Raw genomic sequence first — 19629 nt, 5'->3', positions numbered from 1 at the left:
CGGTGGGAAATGAGGAAATGAGCCTAGGCTAATGGCCGGCCATGTAAAAAAGGGGGATGACCGCCCATGGAAAATAGGGCACGTATATAAAGTTGAAAAGTGAATGGGAAGCTCATTCTTGTGTGTGGCAAAAGCTTCTTCTTCTTCTTCTCTTATTTCTTGCCTTCTTGCTTGTGCTTGAGAGAGGAATTGAGAGAGTGTGAGGGAGTGATTGTGTGAGAGTGAGGAATCTTGGAGAAGAAGCTCTCCATCTTCTCTCTTCATCTTCTCCTCCTCTCTTCTCTTCTCTTGTCTCGCACGTGGCTATGGAGGATGAAGCTCATGGGAGAGGGATTGAGGTTGCTTGATCTTGCCTCAAGGATCGTGGAGCTACCGGTGTGCAAGAAAGAGGAGGGTACTCGATCGAGCATCAAGGTGAGCTCACTACACTCGTAAGGTAGGCATTGCGCGTCGGCTATGTGAGAGGTAGCCATGGCCGCTCGGTTCGAAACACTTGAGCAATAAGTGGTCCGTAGGTCTCGGGGTAGATCTTGAAGCTCCCCTTCACCATATGTTGCTTGAGATTTTCTACCAAGTCTTCTTAGACTGGCATCCCGGGTACTTTCACATCGGTACCTATCTTGTATTGTTTATCGAGTCCTTGTGTTTGATAGTAGTACTACCTTGGTCATTGTATCCTATAATTGTTTAGTCCCTTGTATTTTGTCATGACCATTTGGTCTTGAATTGATGTACTGGTCTCTACTTCAATAATACATTTTAGATTGAGTTTGAGTATAGTTTGTGTTTGATCTCTACATTGTGATTATGTCTCGCTCTCCAACCCGAGTACTATATGTCGAAAGTGATGTTAGTGCATGTTTGTGTTAGCTCTGATTACACACGTCATCATTCCTGTGGGGGCTGTGCTTGGACACTAGTTACAAATATCAAGGAATAGATACAAAGCCTCAAAGTGGGGAAGGAGAAGAGGGGACCTCACACTCACCCCTTCGAAAAAGCTTGAAGTCCCTTTCAAGTTGTTGGGTTTGGGCATGGAGGCTACTTATTACAATGCTTTGTTGACCTAATATAAGCTAGTTCTAAGAAAAAGGACATTGCTTGATAGTCCTCTTACAATCTAAGCAACGACTCAAGATACATTGGATATATTATTGGGATTTTCCTTGAGCCAAGTAGTGAAGACCTCTTTGCAATGTTCACAAGCATTTGCTTCTTAAATCCAAGTGGCCTCTTTGAGAGTACACCCTTTCCACTTGGTGAGGTACTTTGGTTAACCCTTATGCTCTCAATGTCAAAGGATTTCCTCGACTTTGAAGGGGCCATTGGAATGGAATAGTGGAATGTGCCACCCCTTTCTACTTGGTGAGGTACTTCAGTTAACCCTTATGCTCCCAATGTCAAAGGATTTCCTCGACTTCAAAGGGGCCATTGGAATGGAATAGTGGAATGTGCCACCCACTATGTATTTGGGTAGAACCTATGTAGAAGGTGTGCATGAAAGGTGTTGCATACAAAGATGCTCTCTAGTAGGTCTAGCTTGTATGTGACATCATTCAGAACTTGGATAATCTAGTATGATCCATAGTATTAATGACTAAACTTTGGACTTATGTTCTTGAGTAATGGCATATGCTTGGAGCTGACAAGGACCATGTCTCCCCTTCATGAAATGGACTACTTTCTGCTTCGTGTTGGCTTGCTTTTTCATGGCGATTTACTCTTCTCTAGACTTTGCTTAGCTGCTGCATTTCTCTCTCTTCACTTCCTTAAGAAATCTTCTACATCTTAATCTTTTGCCTTAGTGGCTCCGAAGACTAAGGCCAAGGGGGTGATGATCTCTTTCCCTATGGTGGCTAACTCAAATGGGTGTAACTTGTTGCTAAGTAGATTGAGTTGTTATAGCGAAACTCAATCACATCAAGGTAAACTGCCCAATATTTTTGATCCACTTGAGCATAGCTTCTAAGATAGTCTTGGATGCCTTAATTCACTCACTCTATTTGCCAATCCATCCCTGGGTGGAAGGATGATGAGAACCCGAGTTATGTCTCCAAAGTCTTGAAGAGTTTCTTCCACATGTTGCTCGTGAAGAAACCATCCTGATTTGATACAATGACTAGGGGTATTCCACATAAGTTAAAGATACGATGGAAGAAAAAGCATGCTACCTCCTTGGCATTTAATGGTGGTGTCTGGGATGAAGTGTGCTTGCTTAGAGAAACAATCTGCCACTATAGAGATGATGGTATACTCATGGGACTTTGGGAGTTCCATAATGAATTCCATGCTTATGATGTCCCATGGAGAGCTTGGTATTTGCATTAGTTGGAGTAAACTGGGCGCCTTTGTGAAAGGAGGCTTCGCAAGTTGGCATGCTGGAAATGTCTTCAGATAGTCAACAATCTCCTCCTTCATGTTTGGCTAGAAAAACTATCTTCTTAAGGCCTCCAAGGTCTTGCTTTGTCCCTTGTATCCCCTAGTTTCCCATCATGCACTTCATGTAAGATGATCTTCTTCAACTCCACACTATTTGGGATATATAGTCTCTTTCCTACAACTTCAATTGTATACATTCCATGTGGTGTTTTCTTAGCTTTTACTTCTTCTATCAGGTTGTGCATCTCCTTGTCTTGCTCTAGTGCCTCCTTCACTAACTCTAGAAATAAGCTATTGGCTACCCTCACTACTTGCAAGTCTACTTTTCAATTAAGTGCATCAACTTTTCTAATTGTGAAACTAGGCTTATGCTTGATCTTCTACAAGGAAGTCTAGCCATCTTTCTTGTTTAGTAGGTAATTTGGGTTGGGACTAGAAGTATTTGAGAGAGATGTTGTCCGTGAAGACTAGTGTGTGTTTGTATTACACATAGTGCTTCCATTTCCTAAGGCCATGTATCATTGCTAGAATTTCCTCTTGTAGGTGCTCCAATGAGTCTTTGCTTCTATGAATTTCTAGGACTCATATGCAACTGGGTGTCTATATTCTACATCAACACTTATCTAATACCATAATCTGAGGCATCCATTAAGATCTAAAAAGCTTTGGTGAAGTCTACCACTTTGAGCATGGGTCTTGCTCATACAACTACTTGTTTATCATTCCCCCACTTGAAATTTCATTCTCCTTTGTAAGATGAGATAGTGGAAACATTATCATGTTATAATATTTCACAAACCTTCTACATAATACTATGAAGCCTAGAAAGAACTATTTTTAGTATTGGCCATGTCTTCACATCTTCTACTTTTTTTTGGTCCACTTTGATTCATTCTTCCCTTATAATAAACCACAAGAATTCTAACTCATTTATTGTGAACTCACACTTCTCTAGCTTGGCATATGGTTTGTGTTGCTTGAGTCTCTCAAAGACCATCTTCAAGTGTTCTTTATACTTCTCTAAGGTTTTGCTATAGAATAACACATCATCTATGTACATGATGACAAATACATCTATCTTTGGCCTAAATACTCCATCCATCAATCCACAAAAGGTTCTCGGCCCATTTCTAAGCTTGAATCCTACAATTAGCCATTCAAAGCTTCCATATCTAGTGTGAAAGGTAAGTCTTTGGAATGTCTTCTTTAACTATGCAGATTTGATGGTCGCCTAAACTAAGGTCTATTTAGGTAAAATATTTGGCTTCATGAAGTCTATCTAGAAAGTCATATACTAAGGGCATGGGATATTTGTTCTTTATGGTGATCTTTTTCAGTGCCCAATATGCACAACCTAAGTCCTACATCCTTCTTCTTGACAAACAATATTGGGGCTTCGAATGATGACTTTCTTGGATGGATGAAACCTTGCTCTTCCAACTCATGTAATTTCTTTTTCAATTCCATTAACTATGTGTTATTCATTTGGTATGGGGTCTTAATTGGGGGACCAGGGTTAACTTGATCTTATGATCTACATCTCTTTTTAGCAGTAATCATTCTGGTAATTCTAGGGGTATCACATCTACATAGTCCTTAAGAAGTTTCTCTACTTTTTTATTGCCTACTTGTAGTTTTGGTAATTTGGGTGAGTTGTTCTCCATAGGTCTCATCATATAGAGGTACATATCTCCTTGCTTCATTGACTTCTCCACTTGATTGGTGTTGCCCTAGGATTAGCTTGATGATCTTATGATCTACATCTCTTTTTAGATGTAATGCTTTTGGTAATTTTAGGGGCATCACATTTGCATAGTCCTTAAGTAATTCCTCTACTTCATTATTGCCTACTTGTAGTTTTGTTGCTTTGGGTGACTCGTTCTCCATAGATCTCATCATATAGAGGTACATTGCATCTCCTTGCTTCAATAACTTCTCCACGTGTGGCACTGCATGCCATGATTTAGGGCTAAATGCTTGTGATAGATTCTTGGGTTGAATGATTTAGAGCCCTTAGGTTACTTGGTCTTGACTTTTCAGCTTGGTAAGAGGCTCTTGATATCTTTTCCTTCACTTGCACTTGGATTGATGATCTAATTGGGAGTTACATTCTCTCACATGGGACTCAAACTCCTTCTCCTTGTGTATCTAGTAACATTCCATTGACTTCTTTCCCAAGGCCCAAAATTACTTCAAAGTTGTCCATAGACATCACTAGGAAGTTGACCTTGGCCTTCCATTTTCCTACTTCCACTTCAAATGGCGGCCCAACACTTTAATCCTGTCGGCTGGGATTACACGGGTTACTTCCTCATATTCATATGAGTTCATTTCAACCCTCCGACCTTGAATATGTACAGTTGAATTTACGTGAGCTTCCAGAAAAATGAATAGCTTCACGACTTTCAAGTCTTCCAACCACTTGATTCTCTTTAGGTTGGTCTGTAGATAAGCAAACCGGTGGGCGGCTATATAGTAGATTCCTGAAGACCCCGTCCATCTTCGTTCTATGTATAAAGGTGATGGATTATAAATCTGCTCCAGGATGTTCATCATCCCAATTCTTTGTCTATATAGGGGAGCATTGCAGTCATAAACATGACCCGAAAACCATTAGCTGTGCTCCAACCTCCTCAACCATCACTTCCCAAGAACTTCCCAATTGCACCCTTTTGCATCTATATTAAGTTAAAATATTTGGCCATACATAAACTAAGATTGAAAGCCTTATGTGTTGCTTGTATTTTATGCAAGTTTCTAAGGTTGTAAGAATGAAGGACATATGGAATGGATTTTAAAATTCCAAGCCAAGCATTTGCAATGTACAAAGACGTGACAATGGCATACAAGAATATGCACGTAATACATAGACAATATAAAAGATTGAAATCGGAGGGTATCAAGGCTAATCTCCTTCCTTCTATGTCTACTAGTCTCTCAACCACTCTCATGGCCTCACCTAGATTTTTAAGTTCCTACCTCTCTACATCTCTTCTTGCCCACTCGTGCATGCTAAATAAAAATCCATGTAACTTGTTATCAAGATCTATGTTTGGGAGTTGAAGCATCAATTTTTGATATTTATTGACATATTCCTTCATCTTCCCTTGTACCTACTTGAGGTTCCTCCACTTGTTCTTAGCCTTGAATTTCTCCATGTTTCTATAGTTCCTCAATGAAAAGAAGGTACATCCTTGTTCATGTTCCAACAAGTACCAACTAGTCACATCCTCTTTGAGATAGATGGCTTCAACTTCTTCTTTCTTCTCTTTAGGTAACTTGGCACACTTTAAGTACTTATCTACATTTTCAATCCACTTCTTTAAGATTAACCCATCTCTCTCTCCCTTGTACTTAGTCATTAGTGGCATCTTGAATTTCCCATAGTCATCTTCTAAACTCTCACTATCCTTTCCATCACTTGTCTTATACTTCTTGTCCTTCTTCTATTGTATCATAGGGTGTCATGACATGGGACTTCATGTTTAGGGGCATCATGTCACGAGGTATCATGATATAGGGCCTCATGACATGGGTCATCAACACAAGACTCCAGGGTACTTGATCTTCCATCTTGCTTCCATGAGCACTCCTAGACTTCAAGCTATTAGGGTTAAAGGACACCTGTGCCTAGCCACCTATATTTACTTGTACTTATCACATACACACGTATATAATGTATGTAGCGATTGAACCTCATTGTCACTTTATTCTTTATTCTTTACATAACAATAGAATAAGGGAAGGCAAATCACACATTGTGACTATTGTGGAGTTTCCACATGTTGTTGTATTCTCTATTGCTTGAGTCTCTATAGCTCTTGCTTTTCCTCATGCTTCCACTCATGTTCCACCTTTCAAATAGTATCTAAGTGGGAATTGGAGGAGCTTCAATGACATTGCATTTAGTGTCAAAAGAGAGCTTGACTTACAACTTTTATGGTAACTCCATTTCAATCCATTTGAGGTATGCATTGATTTTACTATCTTCAACACTTATTCCAAGCTAGTTGTTGAGGAGCTTTCCAAGGCTTAGCTAAGCCTAGTTGAGTGTTACTAAGCTAAGAAGCAAACATTCTATCTATCTTTAGTGGATATAGAGCATGTTGTAGAAGTCATAGTGGACAACTATGGAAGCTTGATAATACTTTCATATTTTGGCTATAACTTTTACATATAGTATCAGATTGAGGTGTTCTATAGCTCAAAACTAAGAGCACAATAAGAACTATAGATTTGAGGAATTTAAGAGTCAATTCTAAGAAAATTTCAATTCTTTTTTTTACATAGAATAGAAAAGTTTTGGTTTGGACAACAAGCATTCACAGATAATGTCTATGTATTAAGCATTCATAGGTAATGTCTATGTATTGAATGCCTACATGCTATTCATGTATGCTACATGGCTACATTGATGCTTGACATTGTTGTTTATGCCCAAACATGCTTATGTTGAGATCTACATCTTGGATTTGATCTTAATTGATTGCATTTGGATAGTAGCTATTTTCTTCAATGATTCTTTACTTGTAGATTGAAAACATATTGGATATATATGCTCCCCAATGTATCATTGATGCGCTTGGGCTCCCTAGACGTTATGTGTTTGATGTATTGAATTTTTTGTTCTCTTGGGCATTTTCAATTCACTTCCAATGGGATATATTTGTATCTATATTATAGAGCTTGGTTCTATGAGTTAATGGGAGTCTCCTACTTATATACATGCTCAGTCGATCTATGCATACATAGTCCTTGTACATATTGACTCTTGTGGGCTAAGTTTTTTTTGCACACTTGGATACCTTGTAGCTATCATTGTTGGTGGGTTTTCAATGGTGGATACATGCTTGATATGAATTATTGTATGCATCTATATATTTAACACCTTGTATATTTTGACAATTCTTGGTACTTGGTTGCTATACTACTAGTTGCATTTTATATATCTCGGTTGCTACTTCGATATTCCTAGTAGTGGGAGCTTACTTCCTTGGTAATTTTCCTATAGATGTATGGTCATTTACTATAGTTATATAGACATTAATGTTGAAAATTGTTTATGAGAAGTTTTTTTGAAAGCAAGCGCCTTGTTTGAGTACTCTAGTACCTTGTGGACATCTATATACTCTTTAGCTCCCCATCTCTTGCACTCTTATTTGGCTTAGTTTTGTGGCTATTCTGTTGTATTATAGTAGCACGTACTCTTTTTACTTGGCTGTCATAATGGCAAGTACTTCAATTGCTTCTAATGACAATGTTATCTTCAACATAAAGAAGTTGGATGACAATAACTTCTAGTATTTGAAGACTCAAATTTGGCAAGTATTGATGCAAAAGAAGGAACTCATGCAATTTAAATTAGAGGGAATTGTTAACCCATAGATGAAAAAGGTGGAAAATTTGAAAAAGCTAAAATAGAAGACAAAGGCCAAGGAAAAGTGAAACAGAAGACAAAGGCACACAAGGAAAATCTCAAGTCAATACTTTTGTAAAAGAGCGCAAGCGCATCATGATTTAATTTAAGGAGCGCCGCGCTCTCACCCGTGCAATTTGTAAATGTAGATGGGCGGTGGAAAGGAAGCTAGGAAGATAGAAGGACAATGGGAAAAAGGGCCTAGCCAGCCATGTAAAAAAGGGGGTAAAGGGATGACCACCCAAAAGGGATTTAGGGTTTTGTATATAAAGTTGAAAAGTGAATGAGAAGCTCATTCTTGTGTGTGGCCAAAAGTGGCTCCCTTCTTTTTCTTCTTCTTCTTGCTTGCTTGAGCTTGTGCTTGAGAGAGGGAGTGTGAGAGTGTGAGAGAGTGAGTGTGTGAGGGTGAGGGATTGAGGAGGAGAAGCTCTCCATCTTCTCCTCTCTTCTTCTCTTCTCTTCTCTTCTCTTGTCCTGCTCGCGGGGCAATGGAGCTTGGATCTTAGAGCTTGGAGATGGAGCTTGCTTGAAGCTTACACTTGGATCGTGGAGCTACCGGAGTGCACGGGAGAGGAGGTAACTCGATTAGCACGGAGGTAAGGTCATTATACCAGTAGATATGGATGGCACGTCGGCTATGTGAGAGGTAGCAATTAGTGCTTGGCTTGGAATAATTGAAACAATAAGCGGTCCGTGGGTCTTGGCGGTTGAGCGAAAGCTCCCACATTTTGGTTCCGTTGTGCCCAGACCAACAGATTCAAGCCTTGAGTGCTTGCGCACTTCGAATCCAACATTGAAGTAGGGTTTTCCTTGAACCGATGCTTGAGGTAGATAGGTAGGAAGCGAGGGAGTTTGAAGAGGTGTTCGATCTCCTTAGCAAGTAGATTTTTGTTGTTTTGGACTTGGGAAAGCATGATGGAGTAGTGTAGGTATTTTCCTTATAGTTTTTTCTTGCATTTGGAAAGGATATGAGAAAAACGTTGGAGTAAACAATAGGGTTTTCTGTTGCTGTATAATAGGCCGAAACAGGAAAAAGAAGGGTTAAAAATGAAATTTTGGGTTAAATGTTAGTAAGGGAGGCAAGACTAAGGTGAGTAGTATAGGCTTGGGTAGGGTGATAAGGGGCCAGGAGTGGCAAGAAAGGCCACATTGTGCATTGCAGGGTTTAGGAGAGCAGGAGAGAGGGAGAAAGCTTTATCGCGTAGATCCGCTTTGATCTGGTCATCCGGGAGTTATTTGCCCAGCCCAGGTAATCCTACACCTTCCCCTACATGAGTAGGTTAGATCTAGAGCTGCTCGACCAGTGGAAAGGCCTCCAACACTTGGCATGATGAATTTTGTGAAGTCTAGCGAAAAAACGTGCAGCGCTCGGCGTGTCTGAGCGATAACAATTCTGGGCCGAGTCTCATAATTGGCCCTCAGACCGCTCGACCATTTGGCCCTCGACCCACTACCACTCGGACCATTTGACTCGGCCCACTCGACACCCACCGCTCAGCTCGTCCGAATTGAGCATTTGGACCAACTTTGAAGTTCGGCCCTCGACCCACTCGACCCTCTCGGACAACTAGACTCGGACTAGCTGAATTTGACATTCGGACCTTCCACTCGACCCTTGGACGGGCCGAATCGAGCATTCGGCCCCTGCAATTTGGACTAGCTGAATTTGACATTCGGACCTTCCACTCGACCCTCGGATGGACCGAATCGAGCATTCGGCCCCTGCAATTTGGACTTGTTGGGCCCAATTTAGATCTTTTCAAATTTTAACTTGAAGATAGTGAAACTGATCAAGAGACCATATAGAGCCGAAACCATAACATGGATTGATCACACTGGGCTGAAACTTAGAGCAAGTAGTTCAAAATTTAGCTATAAACGGTCTTTCAAATCACGTATGGCATTTACCGTAACAGCCCTGCGGGCCGGGTGAGACTGCCCCCCCCGGACCCCCGCAGAGGGGGCTCCTCTGCACCTCCCTCGAGTAGGTTGGAGAGAAAACATGCATTGTGACAGGTCCTCCAAAACAGACCCTAGTGTAGTAATGGCTCTACACGAGCATGGATTCTCACTTGCAAAATAGCAACCAAAAGCCCATATCCAAACAGAGACAAAAAGAGACCCTGGAACCTGAATGGGCCAATCTAGCTAACAAGGGCAAAAAGACCACACTACAAAAACATGTACGTGTTACATTCAGACTGTATCTGGTCAAAGTGGAAAGCAACAACATCAAGCTACAACAATGAGGATGACTAGATATGAGAGTCATGACAATAGATGCACCTTGAATAGCACTGCACAGATGATCCAAGATGTCAGTGGAGAATCCACATCTGTCGTGCAGTTAGGGACCCAAGGGCATTTGTTAGAAGGCTTAAATTTATAAGCCAAGACCCAGAAGATGAAGACATAGTACCGCTTGCTTATCTTAGGGTCAAACTCACTAAAAAAAGAGAGCACACTATCGATGCTCTGATTGATGAAGGAGTAGATTTTAATATCTTGACCTATGAAGCATGGACCCTACTAGGCCAACCAGAGCTCACACCGACTAATGCAACTCTTAGCCCTTATGGGGGACACCCACAAGCACTCATAGGAAAGTGCAAAATCCTTGCAACAATTGAAATTGAAAGCTTGCCTATCCTATTTCATGTTCCTCCAAATAGTGCTAATTGCGGGAAGGAAACCCTCCTAGGAAGACCCTTTAAAAGGGCGACCAAGTGTGAGGCCGACTATGTAGCACACATGATACACCTGACACTACTAGGTGTGAGGATAGTCACAACCTTTAGTAAGGGTGACCTCATCGAACCTCGAGGGCAAGGCAAGGAAGGTGCTAACATAACAATCAAGCTTGCTAACAAGAGCAAGGACTTGTTGGAAGAGTTGATACAAGTACAGGTCGAACAACGAGAACCAGTGAGTGAGGCCATGCCTGAAACAAGAAGGTCAGGAGACAATGCCAAGGATGGCCTTTGGACTTACAAATATCGTAAAAGATCCCAAAGGAAGCACAAGCCTTATAGACGAAGGCATCGATGGAGGGTTAGCACAATGCTACGATGGATATCCAAAGTGTTGCTACGTGCTCAAGGGTATTACGCAGGTAACCAATGAATTTGGGTGTCAAAACCCCCTGCTAAACCCCCTCTATCGACTGAAGGCCAGATCGTATCAAGAGTAAAGAAGCGTAGGAGGAGATCTAAACGAAAAACCAAGTCTCGAGTCAAAAACATTGGAGTAACTGAGCCCCTCACAGCCGAAATCAAGAAACCAAACGGGACTAATCGGAGGGTAGATCCTCAGCCTAGCGTGCTTGACAAGCAGATATCAGATGTAATCATTGAGGATATGAAAAAGCCACTAGTGCCCAAGGAGCCTTTGATTCCCCAAGAGGATAACAGGCATCATAGGCACAACATTGCTCATGGCAAGATTAAATGCTCAACAAACCAAATGGTAAAACCATCTAATAGCCACGAGCAAATCTTCCAGTGAGTGTCAGAGCCACTTAGGAGTCCCAAGTCTCCTACACCCTCTTTCCCTAAATGGACACAGGAAACACAACAGAAGTCATCAAGTGCAACTGCTCAATCCCAATCTCTATCTCCATCTAAGCTTCCAAATGTCCAAGAGGTGGGACATGACACCATCCGTAACTCTCGGCCCAAGGATATGCCTGTGCAACCTAATGTGACTAGATCAACTCATGCTCGATCTACACAAGTGAATGCTCAAAGGAAACAAAAGACACGACCACTATCGATCTCCCTAGGGACTTGACACCGCAATCCACAAAGAGTAGCCAGCCCACTGGACTAGCTACTACTACTTCCAATTAGGGATCACAACAGTCACAGCCCTTGGCCGTGACAACGACCCTTGCGGAATGTGTCCTTAGCAATTCACCTGTGGAGGAGGTGCCGCAACCAGCATCCTTGACAACTCCAGCACTTCCGAAGCACCTAAAGCCTAGGCTTGAGGAGAAACCTCTCAAAGATGTGGCTGAGGAGATGGTGCATCTGACCAATCAACCTAGCAAGACTGTCCATCAGGTCATAGCTACGTCCCATGAGGACACACCAGAGAAGGGGAAAGCTGAGGCCCAACCAAGCACATCAACGGCTAACCTAGTTCAGGGTCCTGAGACATTAAGTCATTCACCTTCATTGAGCAAGAAAAAGAGGAGAAAACAACGAAAACAACAACAATTACGGGTGGTTGTGGATCCCAAGAACATTGAGACCAAGAGCACTGGAGAGATGAGGAATAAAGCATCGAGTCCATCCACCAATGAACCCATTGATGTCTCTCCTAATAGTGGTGAAACCTCAAACACATCCGTGTGCTTTGAAAAATCAAAGTAGTCATTACCATCAACGGTTGCTTTCAACACTCAATCCATTGACAAGAAAACTCGCATTGACTAATCAAGAGTGGATACAATGCTATCACAATAGGGTGACAAATTTATACCGGTCACATCCAAGGAGAACCATGACGCAATAACAAGACCTCAGGAGAAACATGGATACCTCGAGAGCATAAGCAATCCTAGCGTTGACCAATCTTGCTCATCTAGGCCTGAGCCCCCAGCTATGTTAAAGCCTAGGCAAACCCCTAGAACCTTGCATGAGATAGCAACCAAGCAAGCCCTCGTTGAACATAGAAGTGTCGTAGAATGCTTAATTGAGTTGGATGCTAAGCTCAAGGTGTTTGCACGTGTCTACGACCTTGTGGACATGGACGCATTCCCTAAGGAGCATCTTGGAGAATACTTGCCATTTTCCCTATCCTGGGAAGAGCAAGAACATCTCAACGAGCACTATGACAGGCTCCTGCATGAACGCATGTGACTCATCTCTCACGAGGAAGTCGACGAACTACGCTTAACTGTAACATTCAATGATGTGCTCTACCAACCAAATCTCTTAGAGATGGAGCAACTAAAGTAAAAATCGGAGGGTCAAAGTCAATGTTTGAAAACTATGTTGCAATGGTCGAACTAGGAGCCTAAATCATGACAGTCTTAGAAGAGCGATTGGCCAAATGGCAGTTTCAAAGAGACCCAACCTATGTGGCACCAACTTCCTTTCGAGTGCTGACTGCCATTCGGGGTACGGACTTAGCTGAAATGGGTGCATAGATTGGATGCCGTATGCACGCATAGTGAGCATTAGAAGGTCCCCAAGAACAAATGAACTCTACTTTTTACACAAAAATCAATGAAGAAAGCTTGCACGACATGAACAAGAGACCAATTGGGCGCAATCTCCCCCCATGCCTTGTGTGAGCGCTTCACAAAGCATGTATTTTATATATTATTCATCTTTAAGCTCAAGAAATAGCACAATTTACAAAATAGCACACTTTAGCTTTTGTGTTTGCTTTTGTGCCACTAAAGAATTAAAGCTATTGGGTGCCCAAGAAGTCAGGCGGTACCCAAATACAATGTCCAACACAAATATTTAAATCGTGCGCCTGTGCGCATACAAAAATAATAAATAAATATCAAGCACTTTAATAAATAAGCATGAAAAAATATAGGCGCCATGCCTAAGATATGCGCCTATCAAAAATTGATGATAATTTGAATACACGCTATCCTCCAATGCTTCCCACTGCTACTGCTGCTTGCTCTACACATCAATTGAAGCATTCACAATTGTTAGAAATACAATTTAATTGACAAAAGTGAATACCTAGCAGTCTTCATCTACAAAAATAAATTGGTTAGAAATCAATCCTAACCTTAATTTATTACGAGTGTGCACTCTAAACTCATAAACGTTTATTAATTTAAATATGTATTTTATGGAATCACTCGCTATGGAATCACCCACTTACACATTAAATTAACAAGAGGGCCCAAAAAGGATAGGCGTCCCCATCGGTTTTTTGCACAAAGAATCCACTTTGTGTATGAGCCTTGATAATAATAAAATTTTACGGAATCCACCGCAAAACCTCACGGAATCCACCATGGAATATGCCTCCTGGCATCATACCCCCGGGGTGGGATAGCAATTGTCCTCAATTGCTATTAGCTCAATGTGGAGCTAGCAGTGTGGGGAAAGCACTTAGGTTTCTAGCGTGCATCCATTGGGCCTCTTCAACAGGATGATTTTTAAACTTCACCAAATATCTAGAATATCTACGGCCAATTCTAGTGGTCATAAAGTCAGTATCTATAATAGTTTCAAGCTCAAGGATTTCAGTTTCATCATCTAGCAAAGGAGGGTTTTCATAGACAGGGTGTACATGTAATTGGCCTCTAAAAGGTCGTAATAAATTGATATGAAAGGTGTTGTGGATTTTCCAATGTTCATGTGGTAATTCTAGTTTAAGTGCATTGTCATTGATTTTGTGTATGATCTTAAATGGTCCATAGAATCTAGGTGCTAGTTTGACAACGGGGTGTTTATCTACACTTTGTAATCTGCGTTTTTCAATTCGTAATCAAACATAATCATCAACTTTAAAACTCATAGCCTATCGTTTCTTGTTTGCTTGTTTTGTGTATGATTGCTAGGCTTTGACAATCATATCTTTAACTTCATAAAAAATAGTAGCATGCACATTAGCAATATCATTAGCAGTTTAAATTTTGTTTGATAATGATGTAATAGGTGTAGGCAATCGATATCCATAAATAACTTCAAATGGTGCTTTCTTTGTAGCTGTATGTGGTGTGTTATTATATGCAAAATGAAGTAAATGTAGATATGTATCCCATGTGTGTGGTTTTGAAATAGTGTAAGCACGCAAAAGATCTAAAATAGTAATGTTAGTAGCTTTTGTTTGACCATTTGTTTCAGGATGAAATGCATATGAAAAATCAATCTTTGTTCCTAAGTTAGCAAACAAAGTAATCCAAAAATTATTGCAAAATCTAGAATCACGATCAGAAATAACGACTTTTGGTAAACCATGATTAGTGAAAACAGTTTTCAAAAACAATTGAGCAGCTTGAGATGCAGTTAAAGTTTTCTTGCATGGAATAAAATATGCTTGTTTGCTAAACCTGTCTACAACAATCCAAATCATATCATGGTTAGCTTTAGTGTTAGGTAAATCAGTCATAAAATCCATTGAAATCTGTTCCCATGGTCGTGATGGAATAGATAATGGCATTACTAAACCATATTGTTTACCATGGTGTCTTTTAACTCGTAGACAAATTAAGCATTTAGATACAAAGTTAGATACATCAGTGTCCATATGTGGCCAATAAAAATCTTCTATCAATGTACGCAAAGTAGATATAATTCCTCTATGACCTTGATATGGAGGACAATGAAGTTCATGCAAAACAAATGATCGAAATGGAACAGTCACACATAATCTTTTTTCATAAAACATAAATCCATTAGTATAAAACAGTGAATCAATAGAAATCCAATTATTTGCAACTAATTTATTCCAATTAGCTTGAAAAGTAGCATCCTGGTGATAAGTATCTTTCATAGGAATAAGGGAATCAAATGATATCACAGAAATATTTTGAATTGTTGGTCTTCTACTCAAAGCATCAGCAACAACATTCTCTTTTCTAGGTTGATATTGTATAATGGGATGAAAACTTTGAATAAAAGCAGCCCATTTAATGTGTCGGTTAGATATTTGTGGTTGACTAAGGAGATGTCTAATGCTTTGTTGGTCAGTTTTGATCATGAATTCAGATCCCATTAAATAATGTTTGCATTGACGTAAGGCTTGTACTACGGCTAACAATTCCTTGTCATAGGTAGAATATTTAAGTTCAGATGGTTTGAGTTTGCAGCTAGAGTAAGCTATGGGATGAGAATCTTGCATAAGGACTGCTCCTATTCCAGATCCACTAGTGTCAGTAATTACTAAGAAGAATGGTCTATTGAAGTCAGGTAATTGTAATACAAGAGCATGAGTTAAAGCATGTTTCAGCAAATCAAAGGACTTTTGTTGATTGTCAGACCAGTTATACACAATACTCTTCTTTAAGATTTTTGTCAAAGGTAATGCAAGCAATGAGAAATTCCTCACAAATTTTCTGTAAAAGCTAGCAAGACCTAGAAAAGAATGTAATTCATGCACATTTTTGGGTATTGGCCAATTTAAAATTGCTTCTATCTTTTTAGGTCGACTTTAATACCTTCTGATGAAATAATATGTCCTAGATATTCAATTTTTGTTTGGAAGAATTCACTCTTTTTTGGATTAGCATATAATTGATTGTCTTTTAATAACTTAAAAACTAAAGACAAATGTTCATAATGCTCATTCTCATTTTTACTGAAAACTAATATGTCATCAAAGAAAACAATAACACAATGCTGATGTTTCAGGAATATGCGATTCATCATACGACTGAATGTGGCTAGTGCATTAGTTAAACCGAAAGGCATAACTGGAAATTCATAGTGTCCAAATTGTGTTCTAAATGCAGTTTTGAATATATCAGATTTGTCTAATCTTACTTGATGATATCCAGATTTAAGATCTATCTTACTGAATATGGCAGATCCTTGTAATTTATCCATAAGATCATCTACCCTAGAAATCAGATATCTATTCTTAACAGTAATTTTATTTAGGGCACGATAATCAATGCACATGCGATAGGTATTATTTTTCTTTTTCACTAATAAGACAAGTGCACCAAATGGAGAACTACTAGGTCTAATTAATCCTCTGTTAAGTAATTCTTCTATTTGGTTTTGAATTTCTTTCTGTTCAATTTGGTTATATCTATATGATGCTTTACATGGTGGTTGTGTTTCAGGAATTAAATCTATCTTATGATTTTCAGGACGTGAAGGTGGTAATCCAGGTGGTAAATCAATAGCAAAACAATCTTGGAATTGGGCAAGAAATTGTGTATGCTTAGGATGCATCTGTTTTTCTTCAACTTAAATTTCATTCACTCATATTAAATAGGATTTGGTAATTTTACGTAATGTACGTTTAGCCTGAGTATGAGTAAGCAGTGGAAAATTATTGGAAGCATGCATACCATGTAGTGTGATTTGTTTTCCTTGAAAATAAATTTTAATTGAATGCATAGAATAATCTATATCAGGATTGTATTGATGACGCCAAGGCATTCCTAAGATAATGTCACTAGACTGCAAATGTACAACTAAGAAATTTCTTCGTTTAGTATATTCACCAATTTTAATTTCTAAATTATGCACCTCTTGTGTTCCATTATATCTTGTACCTAGGAATGCAACCTTGATGCGATAATGTGTAGAAACAGTTTGTAAATTCAATTCTTTGACTAATTTTGCAGAAATAAAGTCATGTGTGCTTCCATCATCATGTAAAATAGTTTTTTCTTTACCATGCACAAAACATTTCATTGTTAATAAAGAATGGGGAGTTGGCATACCTGGCAAAGTATCCGAAGTAGTACCAATGTCATCATCATCTTCCGTAAAGTTCAGCATCTCTTCACGTTCTTCATCTTCTATTGCTCCCAAATAATTGATATGGACGGATGGCTTTTTAGATTGACAATTGGCTGCTAGATGTCCAGGTTGATGGCATTTATAACAAACTATGGGTTTTGCTTTAGATACATTATTGGTAATGGCAGGAAGTTTAGGAATGTTGGGATTTGAGTGTGGAGATGGCTTAGGGTTTGGATTTGTGTTTGATGGCAACATAGGTGGTCGTGTCCAAGAGATTTACGGAATGAAGATGGAAGAAAACGACTTTGATTGAATCTTTGAAAATTTGAATTGAATTGTTTGGAACCAAAGTTACCATTAGTTGGAAATTGTTGTGGTCGCTTGTCTCGTCTGCGAATTTTGTCTTCAGTGTTATGGGCCAATGAAATTGCATCTTTAAGGGTTGTTGGCTTGAACATATTGACTTTCGCATAGAAATGTCCAAGTAGGCCAGACATAAACTTGCGTTTATGAGTTGCTTCACATACATCTTTGAGCATTCGTAGTTGCAATAGAGCATTTCAGAAACGTTCAGTGTATTGGGAAATAGGTTCGCGATCTCTTTGTTGTAGAAGATCCCATTGCTTGATTGCTTTTTCATGGAATTGAGGAGGAAGAAAATTTTGCAAAAAATTCTTTTGGAAGGTCTCCCAAGTAGTGGGACAATCAGCGCTCTTGCGGACCACAATCCACCATAAGGATGCTCGATCAACTAAATGGTTAGTGACACATTTAATTTTGTCTTTCTCAACATATGTTTCTTCATGGAAGTAATCATCAAATTGACTGATAAAAGCAAGAACAGTCTTTTCATCGCGTGATCCATTGAAAGTACGAAATTTAAAGTTTCTTTTACTTATCTTTGTTTTGTTGCAAATAGATTGGGCTTCAAGTGTTGCATCAATGGTACATCGTATAAGATCTTCAGGTTGCGATCCATCTTGGTCGGTGGTAGATCATTGCAGATTGGCCAATTGAGCTTGCAAAGCTTGTCGTGCTCCTCGTTCCTCTTGTAACTGCATCATAATCAAATCCAACTTTTGCTCCATTGTTGGTTTGGGTAGATCACCTTTAGCCATAAGATCGTCCATGTTTTGATTAGTCATCATACAAAATTCCAAAAGACCTTACACACTCGAAACCTTGTTAGCGGGATGAGCATAGCTCAAAGGCGGATTTACAAGGCTTGTATATATTTTGTTTGGTTTTTATAGTATTTGTCCTTTACGATTGCGAGATTCGATGTCACAATTGCCTTCCAAGAAAATAATTGTGCGTATAGATTGCATATAGTCTGCGTGATGATAATTGATTGCTGTAATCTGCTTCTGTCAGTTCGTAGGTGTGAACAAGGGCTTTCACAGGGTAGTAGACTGATTCATGTGCTGCTGAGTACGAATTGCCGCTATGATAGTGGTTGAAGATGACTTTGATGACCTTAGTGACTTGAGTAACTAAGGGAACTTAGAGTTTAAAGCTTTAGTAACTAAGCTTAATTTTCGTGGACCAGAGGACGTTTTCGGTGGAATCGACGACAGCCAGTTCATACTGCCACTGTAGGTGGAATAAAATGACTAGTGAAGCTTTTTATAAGCTTCTTTTTTGAAGCTTATAAGCTTATTACTTAAGCTTGAAAGGCTATGGCTAAAATTTCTTATCTGTATCAATGACTTGATGAAGGAAGTATCCGTGTGGTCCTCTGCCTGCTACAGAGGCCGGCAGTCCCTCGCGATCTGAGTGTACAGCAGGGGGTTCTTGACTGCCAGAAACACACTGGTATCGACCGTTCGCCATGAGACTGACTTTAGAGCTCGATCATTCCAAGAGCTTTGCCTTCGTGTGAGATGGTAAGCAATTGGAAGCTCTCGATATCAGCTTCACTCTGATACCACTAGTGCACATATCGGACGCCGTATGCGCGTGTAGTGAGCATCAGAAGATCCCAAAAAACAAAAGAACTCTACTTTTTATACAAAAACAAATGAACAAAGCTTGCACGTCATGAACAAGAGACTAATTGGGCGCAATCTCCCCCCATGCCTTATGTGAGCGCTCCACAAAGCATGTTTTTTATATATTATTCATCTTCAAGCTCAAGAAATAGCCCAATTTACAAAATAGCACGCTTTAGCTTTTGTGTTTTCTTTTGTGCCACTAAAGAATTAAAGCTATTGGGCGCCCAAGAAGTCAGGCGGTACCCAAATACAATGTCCAATACAAATATTTAAATCGTGCGCCCATGCACATACAAAAATAATAAATAAATATCAAGCACTTTAATAAATAAGCGTGATAAAATATAGGCGCCATGCCTAAGATATGCACCTATCAAAAATTGATGATAATTTGAATACATGCTATCCTCCAATGCTTCCCATTGCCACAGATGCTTGCTCT

The sequence above is a fragment of the Lygodium microphyllum genome, chromosome 11, assembly GCF_053477565.2.
Source record: "Lygodium microphyllum isolate KBCC chromosome 11, Lygodium_microphyllum_v1.1.10, whole genome shotgun sequence".
NCBI lineage: Eukaryota > Viridiplantae > Streptophyta > Polypodiopsida > Schizaeales > Lygodiaceae > Lygodium > Lygodium microphyllum.
The sequence above is the reverse complement of the archived record's forward strand: the minus strand, read 5'-3'. Positions refer to the sequence as shown.